Source organism: Bufo gargarizans, chromosome 6 (genome assembly GCF_014858855.1).
Source record: "Bufo gargarizans isolate SCDJY-AF-19 chromosome 6, ASM1485885v1, whole genome shotgun sequence".
In the NCBI taxonomy this organism is placed as follows: domain Eukaryota; kingdom Metazoa; phylum Chordata; class Amphibia; order Anura; family Bufonidae; genus Bufo; species Bufo gargarizans.
This window is the reverse complement of record NC_058085.1, coordinates 335661542-335685145: the sequence shown is the minus strand read 5'-3', so window position 1 is coordinate 335685145 and position 23604 is coordinate 335661542.

Genomic DNA, 23604 nt, shown 5'->3' with positions numbered 1-23604 from the left:
CCTTATGTCCATCAGACAGGGTTCACGATCCGTAGCTGAATACGCCATTGAGTTTCGTACCCTGGCAGCAGAGGTGGGCTGGAATAATGAGGCTCTGGTCGCTGCTTTCTCTCATGGTCTCTCGGATGCCTTGAAGGATGAGGTTGCAGCTAAGGACCTACCAGTGGAGCTCGAGTCTCTTATTTCTTTCCTGATTTTGATTGACACCAGACTCAGGGAGAGACCTTCCTTTAAGGAGAGCCTGCGGAGGTCTCCTAACAGATTGGCGCCTACGTTTGCTGTCCCACCCGTGCCTCCCTCTCCTCCCACGCCTCCTGGGGATGACTTGTCTGGGGGTGAACCCATGCAGCGGGGGTTTGCTCGCCTGTCTGAGGGGGAGAGGGTACTCCGGAGACGCGAGGGCCGATGCATGTACTGTGGTCTCGGTGGGCATTTTCGGTTGGCATGTCCGAACCGTCCGGGAGAACGCTCGCACCTGAGGTCCTGTCGGGGGCAGATCTTGGGTGGAGTCTCCTCGTCCCCGGTTTCCCGTGTTGACAAACCACTGATCACGGTTGTCCTCTCCTGGGTCGGGGGCTCGGTGACGACCCAGGCGTTGGTGGACTCTGGTGCTGGTGGTTTGTTCATTGATAGAGTGTTCGTTGCCGCCAATTCCATTCCTCTGCAGCCTCGAGGTTCCCCACTGGCTCTTGAGGCGATAGACGGCAGACCCCTTCTGCCGCCACACGTGACTCATGAGACCCTTCCAGTGGGGATAGCCATTGGTGCCGTTCACAGAGAGTCGGTCTGTCTCACGGTTATTTAGTCTCCACACTACTCGGTGGTCTTGGGGTACCCCTGGCTCCAGAAGCATAATCCGACTTTCGATTGGAGATCGGTCGAGATCCTCTCGTGGTCACCGCAGTGTGGGGCTAGTTGCATCCATGGGCCTGTCAAGTTGCTGTGTACTTCCTCGGACTCTCTGTTGCCTCCTGAATACGAAGAGTACCGGGATGTATTCGATAAGGTGCGCGCGGTTGCCCTACCTCCGCACCGCCCATACGATTGTGCCATAGAGTTACAATCCGGTGCCGTTCCTCCTCGTGGCAAAGTCTATCCACTGTCGGTAGCGGAGAATGAGGCCATGGAGGAGTACGTGAGGGAGGCGCTTTCACGCGGACACATTCGCAAATCCTCGTCCCCGGCAGGGGCTGGATTTTTCTTTGTGAAAAAGAAGGGCGGCGAGTTGAGGCCTTGCATCGATTACAGGGGTCTCAATCGCATCACGATCAAGAACGCTTACCCGATACCCTTGATTTCCGAGCTGTTCGATCGCCTCAAAGGGGCCACGGTCTTTACCAAACTCGACCTGAGGGCGGCATATAACCTGGTAAGGATCAAGGCGGGCGATGAGTGGAAGACCACGTTTAACACCAGGACCGGTCATTATGAATCCTTGGTTATGCCCTTTGGGTTGTGCAATGCGCCCGCAGTCTTCCAGGAATTCATCAACGATGTTTTCCGTGACCTGTTGCAGCAGTGTGTGGTGGTCTATTTGGATGACATCTTGGTATATTCTGCATCCATGGAGGCCCACATTCTGGATGTCAGACGAGTGTTGCAACGCTTACGAGAGAACAAGCTGTTCGGTAAGCTTGAGAAATGCGAATTTCACCGATCCCAGGTAACCTTCTTAGGTTACATCATTTCCGCTGAGGGGTTCTCCATGGATCCTGAGAAGGTTTCGGCTGTCTTACAGTGGCCCCAGCCCAGTGGGCTTCGTGCCCTGCAGCGCTTTTTGGGCTTCGCCAATTATTATCGGAAGTTCATCAGGGACTTTTCCATGCTAGCCAAGCCTCTCACGGATCTGACCAGGAAGGGCAGTAATCCTCAGGTCTGGCCGCTCGAGGCCATCCGAGCTTTTGAGGCTCTAAAGTCCGCCTTTGTGTCGGCTCCGATTCTGTCGCATCCCAACCCTGGGTTGCCTTTTGTCCTCGAGGTGGACGCGTCTGAGACGGGAGTAGGCGCCCTCCTGTCTCAGCGTAGAACACCAGAGGGTCCTCTGCTTCCTTGTGGGTTTTACTCCCGGAAACTGTCTTCCGCGGAGTGCAACTATCAGATTGGTGACAGGGAGTTATTGGCCATCGTGCAGGCCCTTAAAGAATGGAGGCACTTGCTCGAGGGCTCGGTGGTTCCGGTTCTCATCCTGACGGACCACAAGAATCTGACCTACCTCTCTGAGGCCAAGAGATTGACACCACGTCAGGCCAGATGGGCTCTGTTCTTGTCACGTTTTAATTACGTGGTCTCCTACCTACCCGGCTCCAAGAACATCAGAGCGGATGCCTTATCACGGCAGTACTCCGAGCTGTCCGGGGAGGAGTCGATTCCGACTACGGTCATACCCCCGAATCAGATCCTGGCCGCTATTCGCACCAGCCTGACTTCTCCTCTGGGTGAGCAGATTTTGGCGGCTCAATCTGGTGCTCCCTCTGGGAGACCCAACGGCAGATGTTTTGTGCCTGAGGAGTTGCGCACTCGGTTGTTGCGAACCTACCATAACTCCAAGGCCGCGGGGCACCCTGGAAAGAATCAGCTGTCCTGGGCGGTTTCACGTCTGTTCTGGTGGCCTTCTCTACGTTCCGACATTGCCGCATATGTAGCGGCATGCTCCGTTTGTGCCCAGAGTAAGTCCCCTCGGCACCTTCCGTTGGGCCTTTTGCAACCCATAGCCACCGGGGAGCGTCCATGGTCACACCTGGGGATGGATTTCATTGTGGACCTCCCTGCATCCCGAGGCCATACGGTCATTCTCATGATTGTGGATCGGTTTTCCAAAATGTGCCACTGTGTTCCTCTCAAGAAGTTACCCTCTGCACAAGAGTTGGCCTCGATTTTTGCCAGGGAGGTCTTCCGGTTGCACGGTTTGCCCAAGGAGATTGTGTCGGATCGGGGGAGTCAGTTTGTGTCCAGGTTCTGGCGCGCCTTTTGCTCCCAGTTGGGGATTCATCTCTCTTTCTCCTCGGCCTACCACCCTCAGTCCAATGGGGCCGCAGAACGATCCAATCAGGCCTTGGAGCAATTCCTTCGTTGCTATGTCTTTGATCACCAAGACAATTGGGTTGACCTCCTGCCTTGGGCTGAGTTTGCCAGGAACACGGCGGTGAACTCTTCCTCTGGGACGTCTCCCTTCATGGCCAATTATGGGTTCCAACCTGCCGTGTTACCGGAGGTATTCTCTCCCCAGGATATTCCGGCTGTGGAGGATCACCTTTCCGTCCTACGTGCTTCTTGGGTACAGATCCAGAGGTCCCTTGAGGTCTCTGCGCAGCGCCAGAAACTCCAGGCTGATCGCAGACGAGCGCCCGCTCCTTCCTACCAGGTCGGAGACCGCGTATGGTTGTCCACCCGCAACCTCAACCTTCGAGTGCCCACTCCCAAGCTGGCGCCTCGCTTTGTTGGTCCCTTCCGAGTGCTTCGCAGGGTAAACCCGGTAGCCTATGCCCTTGCGCTTCCTCCTGGCATGCGGATCTCCAACGTGTTTCATGTCTCCCTGTTGAAGCCACTGGTGTGTAATCGTTTCACTTCCTCGATTCCTCAACCTCGTCCGGTCCAAGTGGGCAATCGTGAGGAGTATGAGGTGAGCAATATCCTGGACTCACGCCTGGTCCGCGGCCGGGTGCAGTTTTTGGTCCATTGGCGTGGTTATGGTCCAGAGGAGCGTTCCTGGGTTCCCTCCGCAGATGTCCATGCTCCTGTCTTGCTCCGAGCCTTCCACGCACGCTTCCCTCAGAAACCGTTCCTTACTCCGCGGAGGAGGGGCCCTTGAGGGGGAGGTACTGTCATGGTCTTACCTCCTTGCTGTTCCCTTCGTTTGACATGTGCTGGCGGCCATCTTGGTTTCTGGGTTTTCTTGTAGCCTCCCACCCTGCGGCTCCTCCTTCCCACTGGGAGGAGCTGGATGCCTAGCTCATATATATAGGAGGTCTGTGGCTTCAGTTCCTTGCTTGGTCCCCCTGTGTTCACATGCTTCCAAGACTGCTGCTGCTTCTGGTTCCTGATCCTGGCCTCGTCTGACTACCCCGTTGGTTCCTGATTCCGGCTTCGTCTGACTACCCCGTTGGTTCCTGATTCCGGCTTCGTCTGACTACCCCGTTGGTTCCTGTTCCTGGCTTCGTCTGACTACCCTTCTGGTTCCTGACCTCTGTCTCCGCAAGACCCTGCTTCGGTTTAGCCATCCGTTCGGACTTTGCTTACGGCTTGCTCTTCAATAAAACCTTCTTATTTTCCACTAATCTCTTGTTGTACGTCTGGTTCATGGTTCCATGACAGGTTGACACCTATGGAAGTATCCAGAAATGCTAGCCCTGGCAGATCTCCTTCTACCTAAGCAACCTGTACCTCTATTAACAAGTCACTGATTTCCCTGAGCTTCTGGTGACCCCTACCCACTATTCTGGCAAAATTATAAAAAAAAATTAAAATAAAGCATTTTCTATAGCTTGTATTAACCCATAACACTCATCAGGTCTTTCCCACACCATCTTATGCCTTTTCCTGGATAGTTTATGTTAAAGCCACTTCACCAAAAGATCTAACTGCTCACTATAGGAAAGATGTAAGTCTCTTATGGCGTTCTGGAAGGTGGGTCGCCATGCCCTGCAGTTCTCGGGGCAATCAATGAACTTTATAAGTCAATTGGTAACCAGCTCCCGTTTAGCAAAGAACTTAGTGAAGTCCATGGCAGCCTGGTTGGCGCCAATACTACCCGGTTTGTTGTTGTTATACTGTATGTGTGGTGTATCACCATACCTTTTAGGGGTTTCTGGCTTAGGGAAGTCTGTATAATACCATTCTGACGTGAAGGGTGTCCCTTTAAGTTGAAGCAAAGGTTGTAGATTTTGTTCTGTAGGGCGGTAGTTGTGGTCAGCATCTCCTTGTCATATACCGTCCTGATTGAGGTACTGTGGTTCAAGATAGGATCTTTGGCACTTTGTATAAGCTGGCTGATATACTGGATCACAGTTGTCATCTGTCTTGGTATGATGATGGACATATTCTGAGACATGCTGTGCTGGATTTTGTTGATCTAGGTCTGGCCAAAGTACATGACTGTGTTTCTCACATTCGGGATACTCCATGGCTTCTAGGTACTCTGCTTTGGCTGTTGCGGCTGCCGCTTCCTTTTCTGTGGCAAGTTTTTCCAGTGACGCTTGCAGGCAAGCTGTCTTTTCTTTCAGTGCTGCTTTCTGGCATGCTCTCTCTTTCTTTAGTTCTCTTGCGCAGCAAAGGAAAAACTTACTTTTGCAGTCTCAGCTTCTGAACAGGCGAGAGCAACCTTTCCTTTTATTGAGGACTTGCTAGAGTAGCTTGCTCTTGACCTGGTCTTGTATGATGATGCCTGGCTAGCGAGAATTGTTTGCCTTTTGCTGGCTTCTTAATGTCTCTGTACAGACTCAGTCTATGTAGAAACGAACTTCAGCGTGGTCTGGATCGTGATGCACTTGCTGGAAGCTGCACTCTCACTTCTTGTAACTGTATCGCAGCCGCTGCAATCTTATACGCAGGACCATGTGTGTGAAGGTGGCTCCATGTAGTCATATCCACTATCGCTGGTGACTAGTATCTGTTTTACTGTTCTGTCTTCATACACGTTCACATAGTGTGCAGACTGACATTCAGTATAAACCATTCCTGTCTTCCAAATAAGAGGACTGTTCTCTGTAGTCTAACTTGTTTATTGGCAAAACAGGAGTATTTGATGTAAAAAATTGTGTTAAAACTATAAGAATACAAATAACATGTATAAGTATAAAACATAGAACAGCATGTATTATAATATTACATTAACATTGGGCAGATGTCCAAAATGGCTGCCTATACATAGGAATGCATGTCTAGCATCTAACAGTTACAACCTCTTTCCCTAAGTTACACTTACACCTAGCTAAACAGCACTGTATAACACAATATCCCAAGACAGAAGTAGATGTTTTACCAGATATGCTGACACAAGGATGGTGGGGTTTGAAAAGGAGATATGCAGGAGACAGCACTGAGATGTCCTGTTACATGAAGACTGGAGACTGGGCTTCTCTTTACTAGGATGCATTACAGTCCCATAATGCTTTGCACCTCCCACAATACAATAATCTTTATTAACAGGATAAAAAAGGGTAGTATATTTTTAAGACCGCCAAACTAATAACTACAGCAATAGTAAAACCTGGCTGATGTGAAATAGAATTAAATTCTAAACCCTGCTGGGCAGAACATGTTATTTATTGTATGTCATGCACTGTGCCTGGTGGCAGTGTGTCTGGCACTGAGCTATAGGTAGAATGGATCTAACCATACCATTCTCTTGCTCTCTTTAGAGGGGTGTATTGCCTGTTGAGTGTGAGGGGAGGGGTGTATTGCCTGTTGAGTGTGAGTTTTGATGCTAGCCAGAAGCTAGAGAAGTAGTGCAGTGCATTCCTGGCCTAGAAGCCCTACAGGGAGCACAGCAGCTAATTTGTAGCTGGAGTCAAGTCAGCCCTAGCTCAGGGGTTGTAGGAGTTGCAACTGAGACCCGACAGTCTACCAAAGTGTGGTCAGAAGCTGATGGGGCACTGTGCCTGCTAATGGTGGCAAGCAGCCCAGATGAAAGAGGCCAATTACAAGTAAACAGACAAGAGGGAGAGTTCATAACAGCGTTTATAGAGGAAATAACCCCGTTCACCTGCCAGTCCACCCTAAAGCCTGCTGGAGCCCAGAGCTACTGTGACTGTGTATGAGATGCTACCCGTTTATGCCAGTATCGAGTAAATCAACACAACTTGCATCAGAGCCTGGACTTTACTCATTTTGGTTCCTACCATTAATGAACTTTATGTGCAGTCGCTACGCAGCCTGACCTCAGAGCGCCAGATCCAGGTAGGAAAACCGTGACACCCTCCATAGCCACACTACTGCTCAGCATCCTAACCCTGGAACTAGTAGAGCCACTGGGGACGGGCTCGCTGCGTACCGTACAAGGCATGTAAGTACTTTGGTGCAAAATGATTTATTTAGCTTAGTAAATCCCTTTCCCCTTTTTTTTTGGCTAGGTAGGAATTATTTAAAGGGCTTCTACAGAGAATGATATTTGTTACAGACACAGATCAAGAATTAAGGCAACAAGAAAATTATGAGAAAGCAACAAAGCAGATGACTATAATACTGATTTGATAGTTTTTTTGTTCCTTAGGTCCTCCATAAGAAATGTATCTCTCAGCTCTGATCTGCAGGAACATGTGCTCATCTACTTTTATTTTCATCAAAATAATGTTACTATTATTGTACATGCAAACTGTATAATGCACAATCTAATAGACTACCAATTGGCAAGTGACTGGTTCCAAAGCCATCTCCAAATAAGGTTCTATTTTGCTGGACATTTAGGGCCCTTTTATATTAGGGGACTATTATTGTCTCAGAGTCTGAAGTCTTTGTTCACATACTTCAGCAAGTTTATTGTTAATTTATGCATAACTTTCATACATAGTTAATGTTTTCTGTATAATTATCTGTTGATTGTGTAACAGCACCATCTAGTGGCCGTTTTACATACATCTGCAGCTATTTTACACTACAAGGTTGGTCTACTTCAGCTTCCATATCTTAGTGACATCATCATCCCTGCACAGCACATAGCAGTCATTTTCTTCATTCACAGTCATCACTGCCTGAGAATAGCACAGAAGCCTCTTGAGACATCCTCTACATCTAAGCTCACAGTAGCATCGCTGGGTATGTCACTTTACAGCCTGTTTTGCATCTGTTTTCATATGTATTATGCATATCCTTTTCCTTTCCTTTATAGCAGCTTATAGTTAGCAGCTATGGACCATGTTTGTTATGCAGATAGTTAACATGCTCTGGTTTAGATATGCATCTGTGTTTGTATATGCATTACTATATGTCAGACCCCATTAGTAAGCACATTATTTTTTCTGTTCCCCAGTTTTACCACTGATTTACATCCTTGCAATAAAGATACATTTGGACGTTACTACATTGTCAATTCATTGCCGGGATAAGGTTTAGCTGTCTGTCAAGCTATTTTCCTTCACACATAAGGAGGACAGAACACATACAGATATGTCCTTTCTTACCTTTCCCCTTGGTTCAACATATCTTGAGTTGTGTGGCGTGAGATGACCAGCTTTTAAAGAAAGTCATTTTGGGATACTACGTCAAGAGATGTCTCTCCTATATGTGTATCTGTGTTACCACCCCATGGTTGTGTTGTAATTTACAGCCTATCAAGGGTTTTGCTAGCATGTCAAGATATTGTATTGAATTTATTTTAAGGTAAAGATGGACACATCTGTACATTTCAGACAGAGTTCAGCTGAACTCTTCCCACCCTCTATGCACACACCTGTTTAGCTGAGCCAAGCATGCATGTGTTATCAAAGGGGAAAGTGGAGTAAGCCACTGCCAGACACCTTTAGTGGCGTCTTATCTCTCCTGAAAAAAAAAATAATAATCAGGCACCCGACAGCCTGATTCTATGATTCCACTCTCTCCCTAACATCTGTAGGGTAACAGTTGGAATACCTCTTTAAGATGGTCATACACATTCAATAGCTGTCACCCTAATGATCATTCAGCCAACAGCTATCTCTCCCATCTCCCTCCTGACTTTCTCATACACATACATGCTTGGTTTGTCCAAATGTGTCTGTGTATCTTATGAGGAGAACAGAGAAAGCTGCTAACAGGCAGTTCTAGCCTCCACTTATCTCCCGAGAGAACAAAAGGATCGGACAAAATTTTTCATTTCACCCTGTCATTGTTTCCCCGATATCACATGTCAAGGGAGAGTCAGGAGCTCCCCACACACATTAGTTTGGCCTCCAAAAGTATAATGTTTATGGGTATGGCTTTTCACACTAGACGGTTAGCCAGTCCCGTTAAAATCGGCAGATGTGTCCGACATTTATCTGTATGGCCAGTTTTATTCTGATGGGCCACTCAAATCCTGCTAATTTTATTGCTGGTTAAGTATTTTTGTCAAGTTATTTAAAACAATTCTTCCGATTTGCTGTTCAGTTACAAAATATCTTTATTTTTATATATTTTTAATATCATTTTGTTACCAATTGTAATATATGTTATTATATTTTTGCTTCTTTTCCTGAGAGCTTACTATAAAATATCCATCTGTGATTTGATAAATCTAGCCTGTGTATAATATTTATGTGAATGATAACAGGTGCACTTTAAGAACACAATCCATTAATGTATAGATTAAGCTCAGAAGCTCAGATATTACTTCTTTTAATCCCTATGTGTCATTCTGTTCGCTTTACAATACGATACTTATCCCACTGTGTGGTGATAAGAAGAATTACACCACAGGGGGTGCAAAAACGTATTAAAAATCACACTGAGCTTATCACATATGCTCCATACAGTCATTTAAGCATTTCTCCAACACTGCTGACATGTAAATTTCCGCTTCTCATCTCTAACATGGTTTAGCTCTTATCAGTATAAAAAGCTACGGAAGAAGATTCCATCCTGTACTTTTCTCATCTTCTCGTGGAAAACTCATCTCCTAGTTCTAGTACATTAATACATTTTTGTGCCTGTACAAAACTTGTGTAATGTATTTGACCCACAGGGCTATCACTTATTAATAAATCCATGCACTCTTGCTGTGTTTGAAATCGTACATTATAGCATCCGATTTTTGATGAAACTCCCGGTTTTTAGTTCTCTAGTAGTACACATTTATAATCCTCCTAAGGGCTGATATATGATGGCTCCATTCAAGATCTGAGTTGTGAAACAGGATCAAATAAAGCCAGTGGTCCAATAATATACTCTCATATGTTTCCATACAGCGCCATAGAAACTCACATTGCACCTATGGACCTAGAGGTTAATGACTGGAATAAAAAAATAAAATCTCTACTCACGCATTGCAATAAGATTCTAATCAGAGATGAGCAAATCGCTCAAAATTCTATTCAGGTTTGATCCACCTGAATTGATTGACCTATTAGACTCAGGTTCAAATCGCTTCTACCAATATCAAAGTACGGTACTCCAATTGGTCGGAAATTTGTGTATGAGCTCTCCTAGGACTTATATTTATACTATTTTGAGCAGCGAGCCCTTAAGGAACCAGATTAGAGGATGGGAGTGGTAGTGGTTCTGACTATAGGCTGTATTGTGGTGATTTCCCTCAGGCTATGCTCCCTAGGGCTAGTGCACTGAGAGGGTGGTACACCCTTTCTTCTCTCGGGGAACTTCTTGTACCTGGGACTCCTGCCTGATGGTAGCTTGTGGTGTTGGTATTTGTATGGGTCCCTGGCTGGAGGTGTAGTAGCAGAATGGCCAGCATATCTTATTGTAGGAATCAGGAAACCAAGCCAGAGGTAGAATAATACAAATCTTTTGTTACTTGAATTCAAAACAGGAGTTGTAGTCAGGGGTGGAATTCAAATTTTTAATAACAGGTTCCCTACTCAACGACGGACACGCTGCGTCACAACACATTTTTACATATACATACACCATATATATGCAACACACATAAATACACTATCCTCCTGGCCAGCACAGGTGTCACTTTTGGCTTCCGACCACGTCCTCTGAGATTTTCCACAGTGCGGAACATATTGTATTTTTTGCTCAAATGTAAATAAAAGCTGAGAAATGTTTTTCTTCCACAATAATGCCTCTTGTACATCGTCCTATTATCTTTTGGGAGACATCTATGTCATTTCCTGTCAAAAAATGATTTGCTAGTTGAATAAAAGTAACTTTAAGTCAAAATTTGCCAGGGGTATGAATAATTATGGGCAACGCTGTATATGCAACACACATACACATAAATACACTATATACATGGTATACATACAGAAATACACTACACACACATTCCACCCAACTAAGGAGCTAAACTATCAGCAGCGTGCGAAGCAATGGAAGCGAACATCTCCAGCTGTCCTGCCACCACCAGACCACCGGATCAGGACTCATCCTGTAACACGGTTCTCCGATCCAGTTGTAATTTTAACAACCGGAACTGGAAGGAACTGGATGAATCCCATGCCTGGTTGTAGTACATCCAACAATAACCTGTACACAGTGTCAATCTTTTTCCCAGATGGTAAGGTATAGTGGCTGGCAAAGTGGCAATCTTGGTATGCAATCTTGCTAAAGTCCCTCTCTCTGGCTAGCAACTGTAATATGGCAATTATGGCTGTAGTATCAACTGTTAAATACAGGTTTTAGAGACATATCTGGCCAGGACATGGTTAATTGTGATGGGTGTCTTAACTGTAGTCCCTCACAAGCAGCAAAGTCTGGATAGCTGTAGTAGTAGGTTGCCTTGCTGACTCCTATTCTTTAGCCATGAAGATTCCAAGTTCTTCTCTTTCTTTATCTCTCTTGCTCTTTCTGTAGCAGAAGCAGTGACTCACAGAGATCTGTTAGTCTCTGGATTCTGAGGCCTAAATGAACACATAGATTTGCTTCTCTTTCTCTCTTCACTCACTAGATTAGCACACTCCTGCCAAGAAGGCAGGAACAGGGTGGTTAAACATTTTCCTGCCAACCATACCATGTCATGCTGGGTGTGTGTGTTACAATCTATAACAATACAAACCAAACATTTTGGGTTCTGCACTTGTTCCTCACTTTAAAAACAAATATTTCTTTCTGTCTCGCTCTCTTCAAAATTCGCTTAAATCGAGTCACCAAAAATTCTAATTCAAATCCACTTCGAGGTTGAATACCATTCATTTACAATTGATTCGGTCATCTCTATTAAGTCTATAAATATAAACATAATGTGACAATAATGTAAATATGACAGAATAATGTCACTGCATACTTTGCAGCTGAAAGATCTTTTTTAAAGAAATGTTTTCAAAAATAGTTTCTAGGCACACTATAACATTTTATAAGATTTGTAAACGTTAGACTCCAAAAGCTCAAGTACAAGGCATAGCCCCTGACTCATAAGCTCTTCATGTAACATAGTATAGTACTCCCCAAGGGACCATAGTCAACCTTAGAGGCAAATTCTTTAGAATAGGTGAGTAAAAAAAAGTTCATGTTCCTCTTTCAAAATATGAGGCACACAAATGCTCAGTATGGCTCCTATAAGGTGATTGGCGTTGTATTTTGTATACTGTATGCACATTATATATCCAGAAAACAGCCATTTGTACAAGCCCTTAGTTTGTAATATTATATATTAGTATATATTTATTGGGACAACTGTGACTCCTTATTTTTGAGATTGATTATTTAATATTATTTAGGCTTGCATTATTAATTTAAAGGAGTTATGCCATGATTGATATAAAAAATGAAAGCCACACATGACAATCTCTTTCCAACAACGCTAGAACCAGCCCTGTACCTCTCATGGATCCACATGAGATCTCTTCATTCATTGCTCCAATTGCTCTGCTAGAATTTCTTCAGGTCGGCAGCTCAGGAGTAGAGTTGAGCGAACACCTGGATGTTCGGGTTCGAGAAGTTCGGCCGAACATCCCGGAAATGTTCGGGTTCGGGATCCGAACCCGATCCGAACTTCGTCCCGAACCCGAACCCCATTGAAGTCAATGGGGACCCGAACTTTTCGGCACTAAAAAGGCTGTAAAACAGCCCAGGAAAGAGCTAGAGGGCTGCAAAAGGCAGCAACATGTAGGTAAATCCCCTGCAAACAAATGTGGATAGGGAAATGAATTAAAATAAAAATTAAATAAATAAAAATTAACCAAAATCAATTGGAGAGAGGTTCCATAGCAGAGAATCTGGCTTCCCGTCACCCACCACTGGAACAGTCCATTCTCAGATATTTAGGCCCCGGCACCCAGGCAGAGGAGAGAGGTCCCGTAACAGAGAATCTGTCTTCATGTCAGCAGAGAATTAGTCTGCATGTCATAGCAGAGAATGAGGCTTCACGTCAGCCACCACTGCAACAGTCCATTGGCATATATTTAGGCCCAGCACCCAGGCAGAGGAGAGAGGTCCCGTAACAGACAATCTGGCTTCATGTCAGCAGAGAATCAGTCTGCATGTCATAGCAGAGAATCAGGCTTCACGTCACCCACCACTGCAACAGTCCATTGTCATAAATTTAGGCCCAGCACTAGTGTTGAGCGGCATGTCCCATATTCGAATTCGCGAAATTTTGTGAATATTCGAAAGAATATTCGTAAAATATTCGCGATTATTCAAATTCGTTATTATTTCGCATATGCGATAATTCGAATTTTCGCATCGCATAATACATATGCTATGCAAAATTCACATGTGCGCTAATGAAATCGCCTTACGAAGATTCGCAACTCAATTCAATCACTAATGTATGAATGCAATGCCCTTTGCCTCTGTTCTGGGACAAGTGTAGATATTCGCATGTGCGCTAATAAAATCGCCTTACGAAGATTCGCACCTCAATCACTTTCTAGGGAATGTGAGACTTTTGGGAATCAATCGAGATACAGTGGGGGGTGATGACAGTAGTTGACAGAGTACAGATCAATGTAATCTGTAAGGTGGAAAGTAAAATAAAAAATACGAATTTTCGTTAATCGAATTTTACGAAGTTCTACGTATTCGCGAATATGGTGCTATACTATATGAATGCACAGGCCTTTGCCTCTCTGTTCTGGGGACAAGTGTAGATATTTGCATTTGCGTTAATAAAATCGCCTTACGAAGATTCGCAGCTCAATTCAATCACTAATGTATGAATGCAAAGCCCTTTGCCTCTGTTCTGGGACAAGTGTAGATATTCGCATGTGCGCTAATAAAATCGCCTTACGAAGATTCGCAACTCAATTCACTAATGTATGAATGCAAAGCCCTTTGCCTCTGTTCTGGGACGTGCCGATATTCGCATGTGCGCTAATAAAATCGCCTTACGAAGATTCGCGCCTCAATCACTTTCTAGGCAATGTGAGTAAGATCTGAGCTGTTGGACCTTTGGGAAACAATCAATTATATGTGTACTGTAATTTTGTGGGGGGGGGGGGGAAAAAACAAAAAACGAATATTCGTTTTTACGAATATATAGCACTATATTCGAAATATTCGCGAAATCGCGAAGTTGCGATATTCGCGAAAAAAATTTGCTTTTCGAATATTCGCGCTCAACACTACCCAGCACCCAGGCAGAGGAGAGAGGTCCCGTAACAGACAATCTGGCTTCATGTCAGCAGAGAATCAGTCTGCATGTCATAGCAGAGAATGAGGCTTCACGTCAGCCACCACTGCAACAGTCCATTGGCATATATTTAGGCCCAGCACCCAGGCAGAGGAGGGAGGTCCCGTAACAGAGAATCTGTCTTCATGTCAGCAGAGAATTAGTCTGCATGTCATAGCAGAGAATGAGGCTTCACGTCAGCCACCACTGCAACAGTCCATTGGCATATATTTAGGCCCAGCACCCAGGCAGAGGAGGGAGGTCCCGTAACAGAGAATCTGTCTTCATGTCAGCAGAGAATTAGTCTGCATGTCATAGCAGAGAATGAGGCTTCACGTCAGCCACCACTGCAACAGTCCATTGGCATATATTTAGGCCCAGCACACACACAGGCAGAGGAGAGAGGTCCCGTAACAGAGAATCTGGCTTCATGTCAGCAGAGAATCAGTCTGCATGTCATAGCAGAGAATCAGGCTTCACGTCAGCCACCACTGCAACAGTCCATTGTCATAAATTTAGGCCCAGCACCCAGGCAGAGGAGAGAGGTCCCGTAACAGAGAATCTGGCTTCATGTCAGCAGAGAATCAGTCTTCATATCATAGCAGAGAATCAGGCTTCACGTCACCCACCACTGTAAGAGTCAATTTTCATAAATTTAGGCCCAGAACCCAGGCAGAGGAGAAAGGTCCCGTAACAGACAATCTGGCTTCATGTCAGCAGAGAATCAGTCTTCATATCATAGCAGAGAATCAGGCTTCACGTCACCCACCACTGTAAGAGTCAATTTTCATAAATTTAGGCCCAGAACCCAGGCAGAGGAGAAAGGTCCAGTAACAGACAATCTGGCTTCATGTCAGCAGAGAATCAGTCTTCATATCATAGCAGAGAATCAGGCTTCACGTCACCCACCACTGTAAGAGTCAATTTTCATAAATTTAGGCCCAGAACCCAGGCAGAGGAGAAAGGTCCAGTAACAGACAATCTGGCTTCATGTCAGCAGAGAATCAGTCTTCATATCATAGCAGAGAATCAGGCTTCACGTCACCCACCACTGTAAGAGTCAATTTTCATAAATTTAGGCCCAGAACCCAGGCAGAGGAGAAAGGTCCCGTAACAGACAATCTGGCTTCATGTCAGCAGAGAATCAGTCTTCATATCATAGCAGAGAATCAGGCTTCACGTCACCCACCACTGTAAGAGTCAATTTTCATAAATTTAGGCCCAGAACCCAGGTAGAGGAGAAAGGTCCCGTAACAGACAATCTGGCTTCATGACAGCAGAGAATCAGTCTGCATGTCATAGCAGAGAATCAGGCTTCACGTCAGCCACCACTGCAACAGTCCATTGTCATAAATTTAGGCCCAGCACCCAGGCAGAGGAGAGAGGTCCCGTAACAGAGGATCTGGCTTCATGTCAGCAGAGAATCAGTCTGCATGTCATAGCAGAGAATGAGGCTTCACGTCAGCCACCACTGCAACAGTCCATTGGCATATATTTAGGCCCAGCACACACACAGGCAGAGGAGAGAGGTCCCGTAACAGACAATCTGGCTTCATGTCAGCAGAGAATTAGTCTGCATGTCATAGCAGAGAATGAGGCTTCACGTCACCCACCACTGCAACAGTCCATTGGCATATATTCAGGCCCAGCACCCAGGCAGAGGAGAGAGGTCCCGTAACAGAGGATCTGGCTTCATGTCAGCAGAGAATCAGTCTGCATGTCATAGCAGAGAATCAGGCTTCACGTCAGCCACCACTGCAACAGTCCATTGTCATAAATTTAGGCCCAGCACCCAGGCAGAGGAGAGAGGTCCCGTAACAGAGGATCTGGCTTCATGTCAGCAGAGAATCAGTCTGCATGTCATAGCAGAGAATGAGGCTTCACGTCACCCACCACTGCAACAGTCCATTGTCATAAATTTAGGCCCAGCACCCAGGCAGAGGAGAGAGGTCCCGTAACAGACAATCTGGCTTCATGTCAGCAGAGAATTAGTCTGCATGTCATAGCAGAGAATCAGGCTTCATGTCAGCCACCACTGCAACAGTCCATTGGCATATATATTTAGGCCTAGCACACAGGCAGAGGAGAGGTTCATTCAACTTTGGGTAGCATCGCAATATAATGGTAAAATGAAAATAAAAATAGGATTGAATGAGGAAGTGCCCTGGAGTCCAATAATATATGGTTATGGGGAGGTAGTTAATGTCTAATCTGGACAAGGGACGGACAGGTCCTGTGGGATCCATGCCTGGTTCATTTTTATGAACGTCAGCTTGTCCACATTGGCTGTAGACAGGCGGCTGCGTTTGTCTGTAATGACGCCCCCTGCCGTGCTGAATACACGTTCAGACAAAACGCTGGCTGCCGGGCAGGCCAGCACCTCCAAGGCATAAAAGGCTAGCTCTGGCCACGTGGACAATTTAGAGACCCAGAAGTTGAATGGGGCCGAACCATCAGTCAGTACGTGGAGGGGTGTGCACACGTACTGTTCCACCATGTTAGTGAAATGTTGCCTCCTGCTAACACGTTGCGTATCAGGTGGTGGTGCAGTTAGCTGTGGCGTGTTGACAAAAGTTTTCCACATCTCTGCCATGCTAACCCTGCCCTCAGAGGAGCTGGCCGTGACACAGCTGCCTTGGCGACCTCTTGCTCCTCCTCTGCCTTGGCCTTGGGCTTCCACTTGTTCCCCTGTGACATTTGGGAATGCTCTCAGTAGCGCGTCTACCAACGTGCGCTTGTACTCGCGCATCTTCCTATCACGCTCCAGTGCAGGAAGTAAGGTGGGCACATTGTCTTTGTAGCGTGGATCCAGCAGGGTGGCAACCCAGTAGTCCGCACAGGTTAAAATGTGGGCAACTCTGCTGTCGTTGCGCAGGCACTGCAGCATGTAGTCGCTCATGTGTGCCAGGCTGCCCAGGGGTAAGGACAAGCTGTCCTCTGTGGGAGGCGTATCGTCATCGTCCTGCCTTTCCCCCCAGCCACGCACCAGTGATGGACCCGAGCTGCGTTGGGTGCCACCCCGCTGTGACCATGCTTCATCCTCATCCTCCTCCACCTCCTCCTCATCCTCGTCCTCCTCGTCCTCCAGTAGTGGGCCCTGGCTGGCCACATTTGTACCTGGCCTCTGCTGTTGCAAAAAACCTCCCTCTGAGTCACTTCGAAGAGACTGGCCTGAAAGTGCTAAAAATGACCCCTCTTCCTCATCCTCCTCCTCCTCCTCCTGGGCCACCTCCTGTTCCATCATCGCCCTAAGTGTTTTCTCAAGGAGACATAGAAGTGGTATTGTAACGCTGATAACGGTGTCATCGCCACTGGCCATGTTGGTGGAGTACTCGAAACAGCGCAACAGGGCACACAGGTCTCGCATGGAGGCCCAGTCATTGGTGGTGAAGTGGTGCTGTTCTGTAGTGCGACTGACCCGTGCGTGCTGCAGCTGAAACTCCACTATGGCCTGCTGCTGCTCGCACAGTCTGTCCAGCATGTGCAAGGTGGAGTTCCACCTGGTGGGCACGTCGCATATGAGGCGGTGAGCGGGAAGGCCGAAGTTACGCTGTAGCGCAGACAGGCGAGCAGCGGCAGGATGTGAACGCCGGAAGCGCGAACAGACGGCCCGCACTTTATGCAGCAGCTCTGACATGTCGGGGTAGTTGTGAATGAACTTCTGCACCACCAAATTCAGCACATGCGCCAAGCAAGGGATGTGCGTCAAATTGGCTAGTCCCAGAGCTGCAACGAGATTTCGCCCATTATCACACACCACCAGGCCGGGCTTGAGGCTCACCGGCAGCAACCACTCGTCGGTCTGTTGTTCAATACCCCGCCACAACTCCTGTGCGGTGTGGGGCCTGTCCCCCAAACATATGAGTTTCAGAATGGCCTGCTGACGTTTACCCCGGGCTGTGCTGAAGTTGGTGGTGAAGGTGTGTGGCTGACTGGATGAGCAGGTGGAAGAAGAGGAGGAGGAAGCCGAGAAGGAGGAGGTGGCAACAGGAGGCAAAGAATGTTGCCCTGCGATCCTTGGCGGCGGCAGGACGTGCGCCAAACAGCTCTCCGCCTGGGGCCCAGCTGCCACTACATTTACCCAGTGTGCAGTTAGGGAGATATAGCGTCCCTGGCCGTGCTTACTGGTCCACGTATCTGTGGTTAGGTGGACCTTGCCACAGATGGCGTTGCGCAGTGCACACTTGATTTTATCGGATACTTGGTTGTGCAGGGAAGGCACGGCTCTCTTGGAGAAGTAGTGCCGGCTGGGAACAACATACTGTGGGACAGCAAGCGACATGAGCTGTTTGAAGCTGTCTGTGTCCACCAGCCTAAATGACAGCATTTCATAGGCCAGTAGTTTAGAAATGCTGGCATTCAGGGCCAGGGATCGAGGGTGGCTAGGTGGGAATTTACGCTTTCTATCAAATGTTTGTGAGATGGAGAGCTGAACGCTGGCGTGTGACATGGTTGAGACGCTTGGTGACGGAGGTGGTGGTGGTGGTGTTGGTGGTACATCCCCTGTTTGCTGGGCGGCAGGTGCCAACGTTCCTCCAGAGGCGGAGGAAGAGGCCGAGGCGGCAGCAGCAGAATAGGCCGAGGCGGCAGCAGCAGAAGAGGTAGCAGGGGGAGCCTGAGTGACTTCCTTGGTTTTAAGGTGTTTACTCCACTGCAGTTCATGCTTTGCATGCAGGTGCCTGGTCATGCAGGTTGTGCTCAGGTTCAGAACGTTAATGCCTCGCTTCAGGCTCTGATGGCACAGCGTGCAAACCACTCGGGTCTTGTCGTCAGCACATTGTTTGAAGAAGTGCCATGCCAGGGAACTCCTTGAAGCTGCCTTTGGGGTGCTCGGTCCCAGATGGCGGCGGTCAGTAGCAGGCGGAGTCTCTTGGCGGCGGGTGTTCTGCTTTTGCCCACTGCTCCCTCTTTTGCTACGCTGTTGGCTCGGTCTCACCACTGCCTCTTCCTCCGAACTGTGAAAGTCAGTGGCACGACCTTCATTCCATGTGGGGTCTAGGACCTCATCGTCCCCTGCATCGTCTTCCACCCAGTCTTGATCCCTGACCTCCTGTTCAGTCTGCACACTGCAGAAAGACGCAGCAGTTGGCACCTGTGTTTCGTCATCATCAGAGACATGCTGAGGTGGTATTCCCATGTCCTCATCATCAGGAAACATAAGTGGTTGTGCGTCAGTGCATTCTATGTCTTTCACCGCTGGGGAAGGGCTAGGTGGATGCCCTTGGGAAACCCTGCCAGCGGAGTCTTCAAACAGCATAAGAGACTGCTGCATAACTTGAGGCTGAGACAGTTTCCCTGGTATGCATGGGGGTGATGTGACAGACTGATGGGGTTGGTTTTCAGGCGCCATCTGTGCGCTTTCTGCAGAAGACTGGGTGGGAGATAATGTGAACGTGCTGGATCCACTGTCGGCCACCCAATTGACTAATGCCTGTACCTGCTCAGGCCTTACCATCCTTAGAACGGCATTGGGCCCCACCATATATCGCTGTAAATTCTGGCGGCTACTGGGACCTGAGGTAGTTGGTACACTAGGACGTGTGGATGTGGCAGAACGGCCACGTCCTCTCCCAGCACCAGAGGGTCCACTAACACCACCACGACCATGTCCACGTCCGCGTCCCTTACTAGATGTTTTTCTCATTGTTATGGTTCACCACAACAACAAATATATTATTTGGCCCAATGTATTGTATTCAAATTCAGCGGGATATAAATTTGAGGCCTAGTATTTAGGCGCTGGGTGACCGGTATGGATTTAGTGACAGAATTAGACTTGGAAATGCACAGAAGCGTGTGTGTGAAGTTATTCTGAATGACCCAATGTGCACCTTGAATATTATATACCCTTTTTGGGATAGATTTCAAATAGCTCTGATATAGCAGGAACCACTAAATTATGAAATTGCTAAATTGGGAATTGTACTTCAACCCAGAACAAAAAATGTGCTTTGACGGGCACTAAATAACTTTCCCAGCTACAACAGGACAGCGGTAACGAGAGATTTAGAGGGATTTAAATTTGAGGCCTAGTATTTAGGCGCTGGGTGACAGGTATGGGTTTAGTGACAGAATTAGACTTGGAAATACACAGTAGCGGGTGTGTGTGAAGTTATTCTGAATGACCCTATGTGCACCTTCAATATTATATACCCTTTTAGGGATAGATTTCAAATAGCTCTGATATAGCAGAAACCACTAAATTATGAAATTGCTAAATTGGGAATTGTACTTCAACCCAGAACAAAAAATGTGCTTTGACGGACACTAAATATCTTGCCCAGCAACAACAGTACAGCGGTGGGTAACGAGAGATTTAGAGGGATTTAAATTTGAGGCCTAGTATTTAGGCGCTGGGTCACCGGTATGGATTTAGTGACAGAATTAGACTTGGAAATGCACAGAAGCGTGTGTGTGAAGTTATTCTGAATGACCCTATGTGCACCTTCAATATTATATACCCTTTTAGGGATAGATTTCAAATAGCTCTGATATAGCAGGAACCACTAAATTATGAAATTGCTAAATTGGGAATTGTACTTCAACCCAGAACAAAAAATGTGCTTTGACGGACACTAAATATCTTGCCCAGCAACAACAGTACAGCGGTGGGTAACGAGAGATTTAGAGGGATTTAAATTTGAGGCCTAGTATTTAGGCGCTGGGTCACCGGTATGGATTTAGTGACAGAATTAGACTTGGAAATGCACAGAAGCGTGTGTGTGAAGTTATTCTGAATGACCCTATGTGCACCTTCAATATTATATACCCTTTTAGGGATAGATTTCAAATAGCTCTGATATAGCAGGAACCACTAAATTATGAAATTGCTAAATTGGGAATTGTACTTCAACCCAGAACAAAAAATGTGCTTTGACGGACACTAAATATCTTGCCCAGCAACAACAGTACAGCGGTGGGTAACGAGAGATTTAGAGGGATTTAAATTTGAGGCCTAGTATTTAGGCGCTGGGTCACCGGTATGGATTTAGTGACAGAATTAGACTTGGAAATGCACAGAAGCGTGTGTGTGAAGTTATTCTGAATGACCCTATGTGCACCTTCAATATTATATACCCTTTTAGGGATAGATTTCAAATAGCTCTGATATAGCAGGAACCACTAAATTATGAAATTGCTAAATTGGGAATTGTACTTCAACCCAGAACAAAAAATGTGCTTTGACGGACACTAAATATCTTGCCCAGCAACAACAGTACAGCGGTGGGTAACGAGAGATTTAGAGGGATTTAAATTTGAGGCCTAGTATTTAGGCGCTGGGTCACCGGTATGGATTTAGTGACAGAATTAGACTTGGAAATGCACAGAAGCGTGTGTGTGAAGTTATTCTGAATGACCCTATGTGCACCTTCAATATTATATACCCTTTTAGGGATAGATTTCAAATAGCTCTGATATAGCAGGAACCACTAAATTATGAAATTGCTAAATTGGGAATTGTACTTCAACCCAGAACAAAAAATGTGCTTTGACGGACACTAAATATCTTGCCCAGCAACAACAGTACAGCGGTGGGTAACGAGAGATTTAGAGGGATTTAAATTTGAGGCCTAGTATTTAGGCGCTGGGTCACCGGTATGGATTTAGTGACAGAATTAGACTTGGAAATGCACAGAAGCGTGTGTGTGAAGTTATTCTGAATGACCCTATGTGCACCTTCAATATTATATACCCTTTTAGGGATAGATTTCAAATAGCTCTGATATAGCAGGAACCACTAAATTATGAAATTGCTAAATTGGGAATTGTACTTCAACCCAGAACAAAAAATGTGCTTTGACGGACACTAAATATCTTGCCCAGCAACAACAGTACAGCGGTGGGTAACGAGAGATTTAGAGGGATTTAAATTTGAGGCCTAGTATTTAGGCGCTGGGTCACCGGTATGGATTTAGTGACAGAATTAGACTTGGAAATGCACAGAAGCGTGTGTGTGAAGTTATTCTGAATGACCCTATGTGCACCTTCAATATTATATACCCTTTTAGGGATAGATTTCAAATAGCTCTGATATAGCAGGAACCACTAAATTATGAAATTGCTAAATTGGGAATTGTACTTCAACCCAGAACAAAAAATGTGCTTTGACGGACACTAAATATCTTGCCCAGCAACAACAGTACAGCGGTGGGTAACGAGAGATTTAGAGGGATTTAAATTTGAGGCCTAGTATTTAGGCGCTGGGTCACCGGTATGGATTTAGTGACAGAATTAGACTTGGAAATGCACAGAAGCGTGTGTGTGAAGTTATTCTGAATGACCCTATGTGCACCTTCAATATTATATACCCTTTTAGGGATAGATTTCAAATAGCTCTGATATAGCAGGAACCACTAAATTATGAAATTGCTAAATTGGGAATTGTACTTCAACCCAGAACAAAAAATGTGCTTTGACGGACACTAAATATCTTGCCCAGCAACAACAGTACAGCGGTAACGAGAGATTTAGAGGGATTTAAATTTGAGGCCTAGTATTTAGGCGCTGGGTGACAGGTATGGGTTTAGTGACAGAATTAGACTTGGAAATACACAGTAGCGGGTGTGTGTGAAGTTATTCTGAATGACCCAATGTGCACCTTCAATATTATATACCCTTTTTGGGATAGATTTCAAATAGCTCTGATATAGCAGGAACCACTAAATTATGAAATTGCTAAATTGGGAATTGTATTTCAACCCAGAACAAGAAATGTGCTTGAACGGACACTAAATAACTCGCCCAGCTACAGCACTAGGGACAGATTTAGCTGGATATAAATTTGAGGCCTAGTATTTAGGCGCTGGGTGACCGGTATGGATTTAGTGACAGAATTAGACTGGGATATGGCCAAAAAATAAACAGACTATTGCTGGTTAAATGCACTTGGTGTGACAGCTTCACCCTGATGTAGGCTTTAGCCAAAAAACAACCACACCATTGAGGGTTAAATGCACTTGGTGACAGGCGCAGCTTGCCCCTGATTTTGTATATGGCCAAAAAATGAACAGACTATTGCTGGTTAAATGCACTTGGTGTGACAGCTTCACCCTGATGTAGGCTTTAGCCAAAAAACAACCACACCATTGAGGGTTAAATGCACTTGGTGACAGGCGCAGCTTGCCCCTGATTTTGTATATGGCCAAAAAATGAACAGACTATTGCTGGTTAAATGCACTTGGTGTGACAGCTTCACCCTGATGTAGGCTTTAGCCAAAAAACAACCACACCATTGAGGGTTAAATGCACTTGGTGACAGGCGCAGCTTGCCCCTGATTTTGTATATGGCCAAAAAATGAACAGACTATTGCTGGTTAAATGCACTTGGTGTGACAGCTTCACCCTGATGTAGGCTTTAGCCAAAAAACAACCACACCATTGAGGGTTAAATGCACTTGGTCGCAGCTTGTGCTGGCGCACCA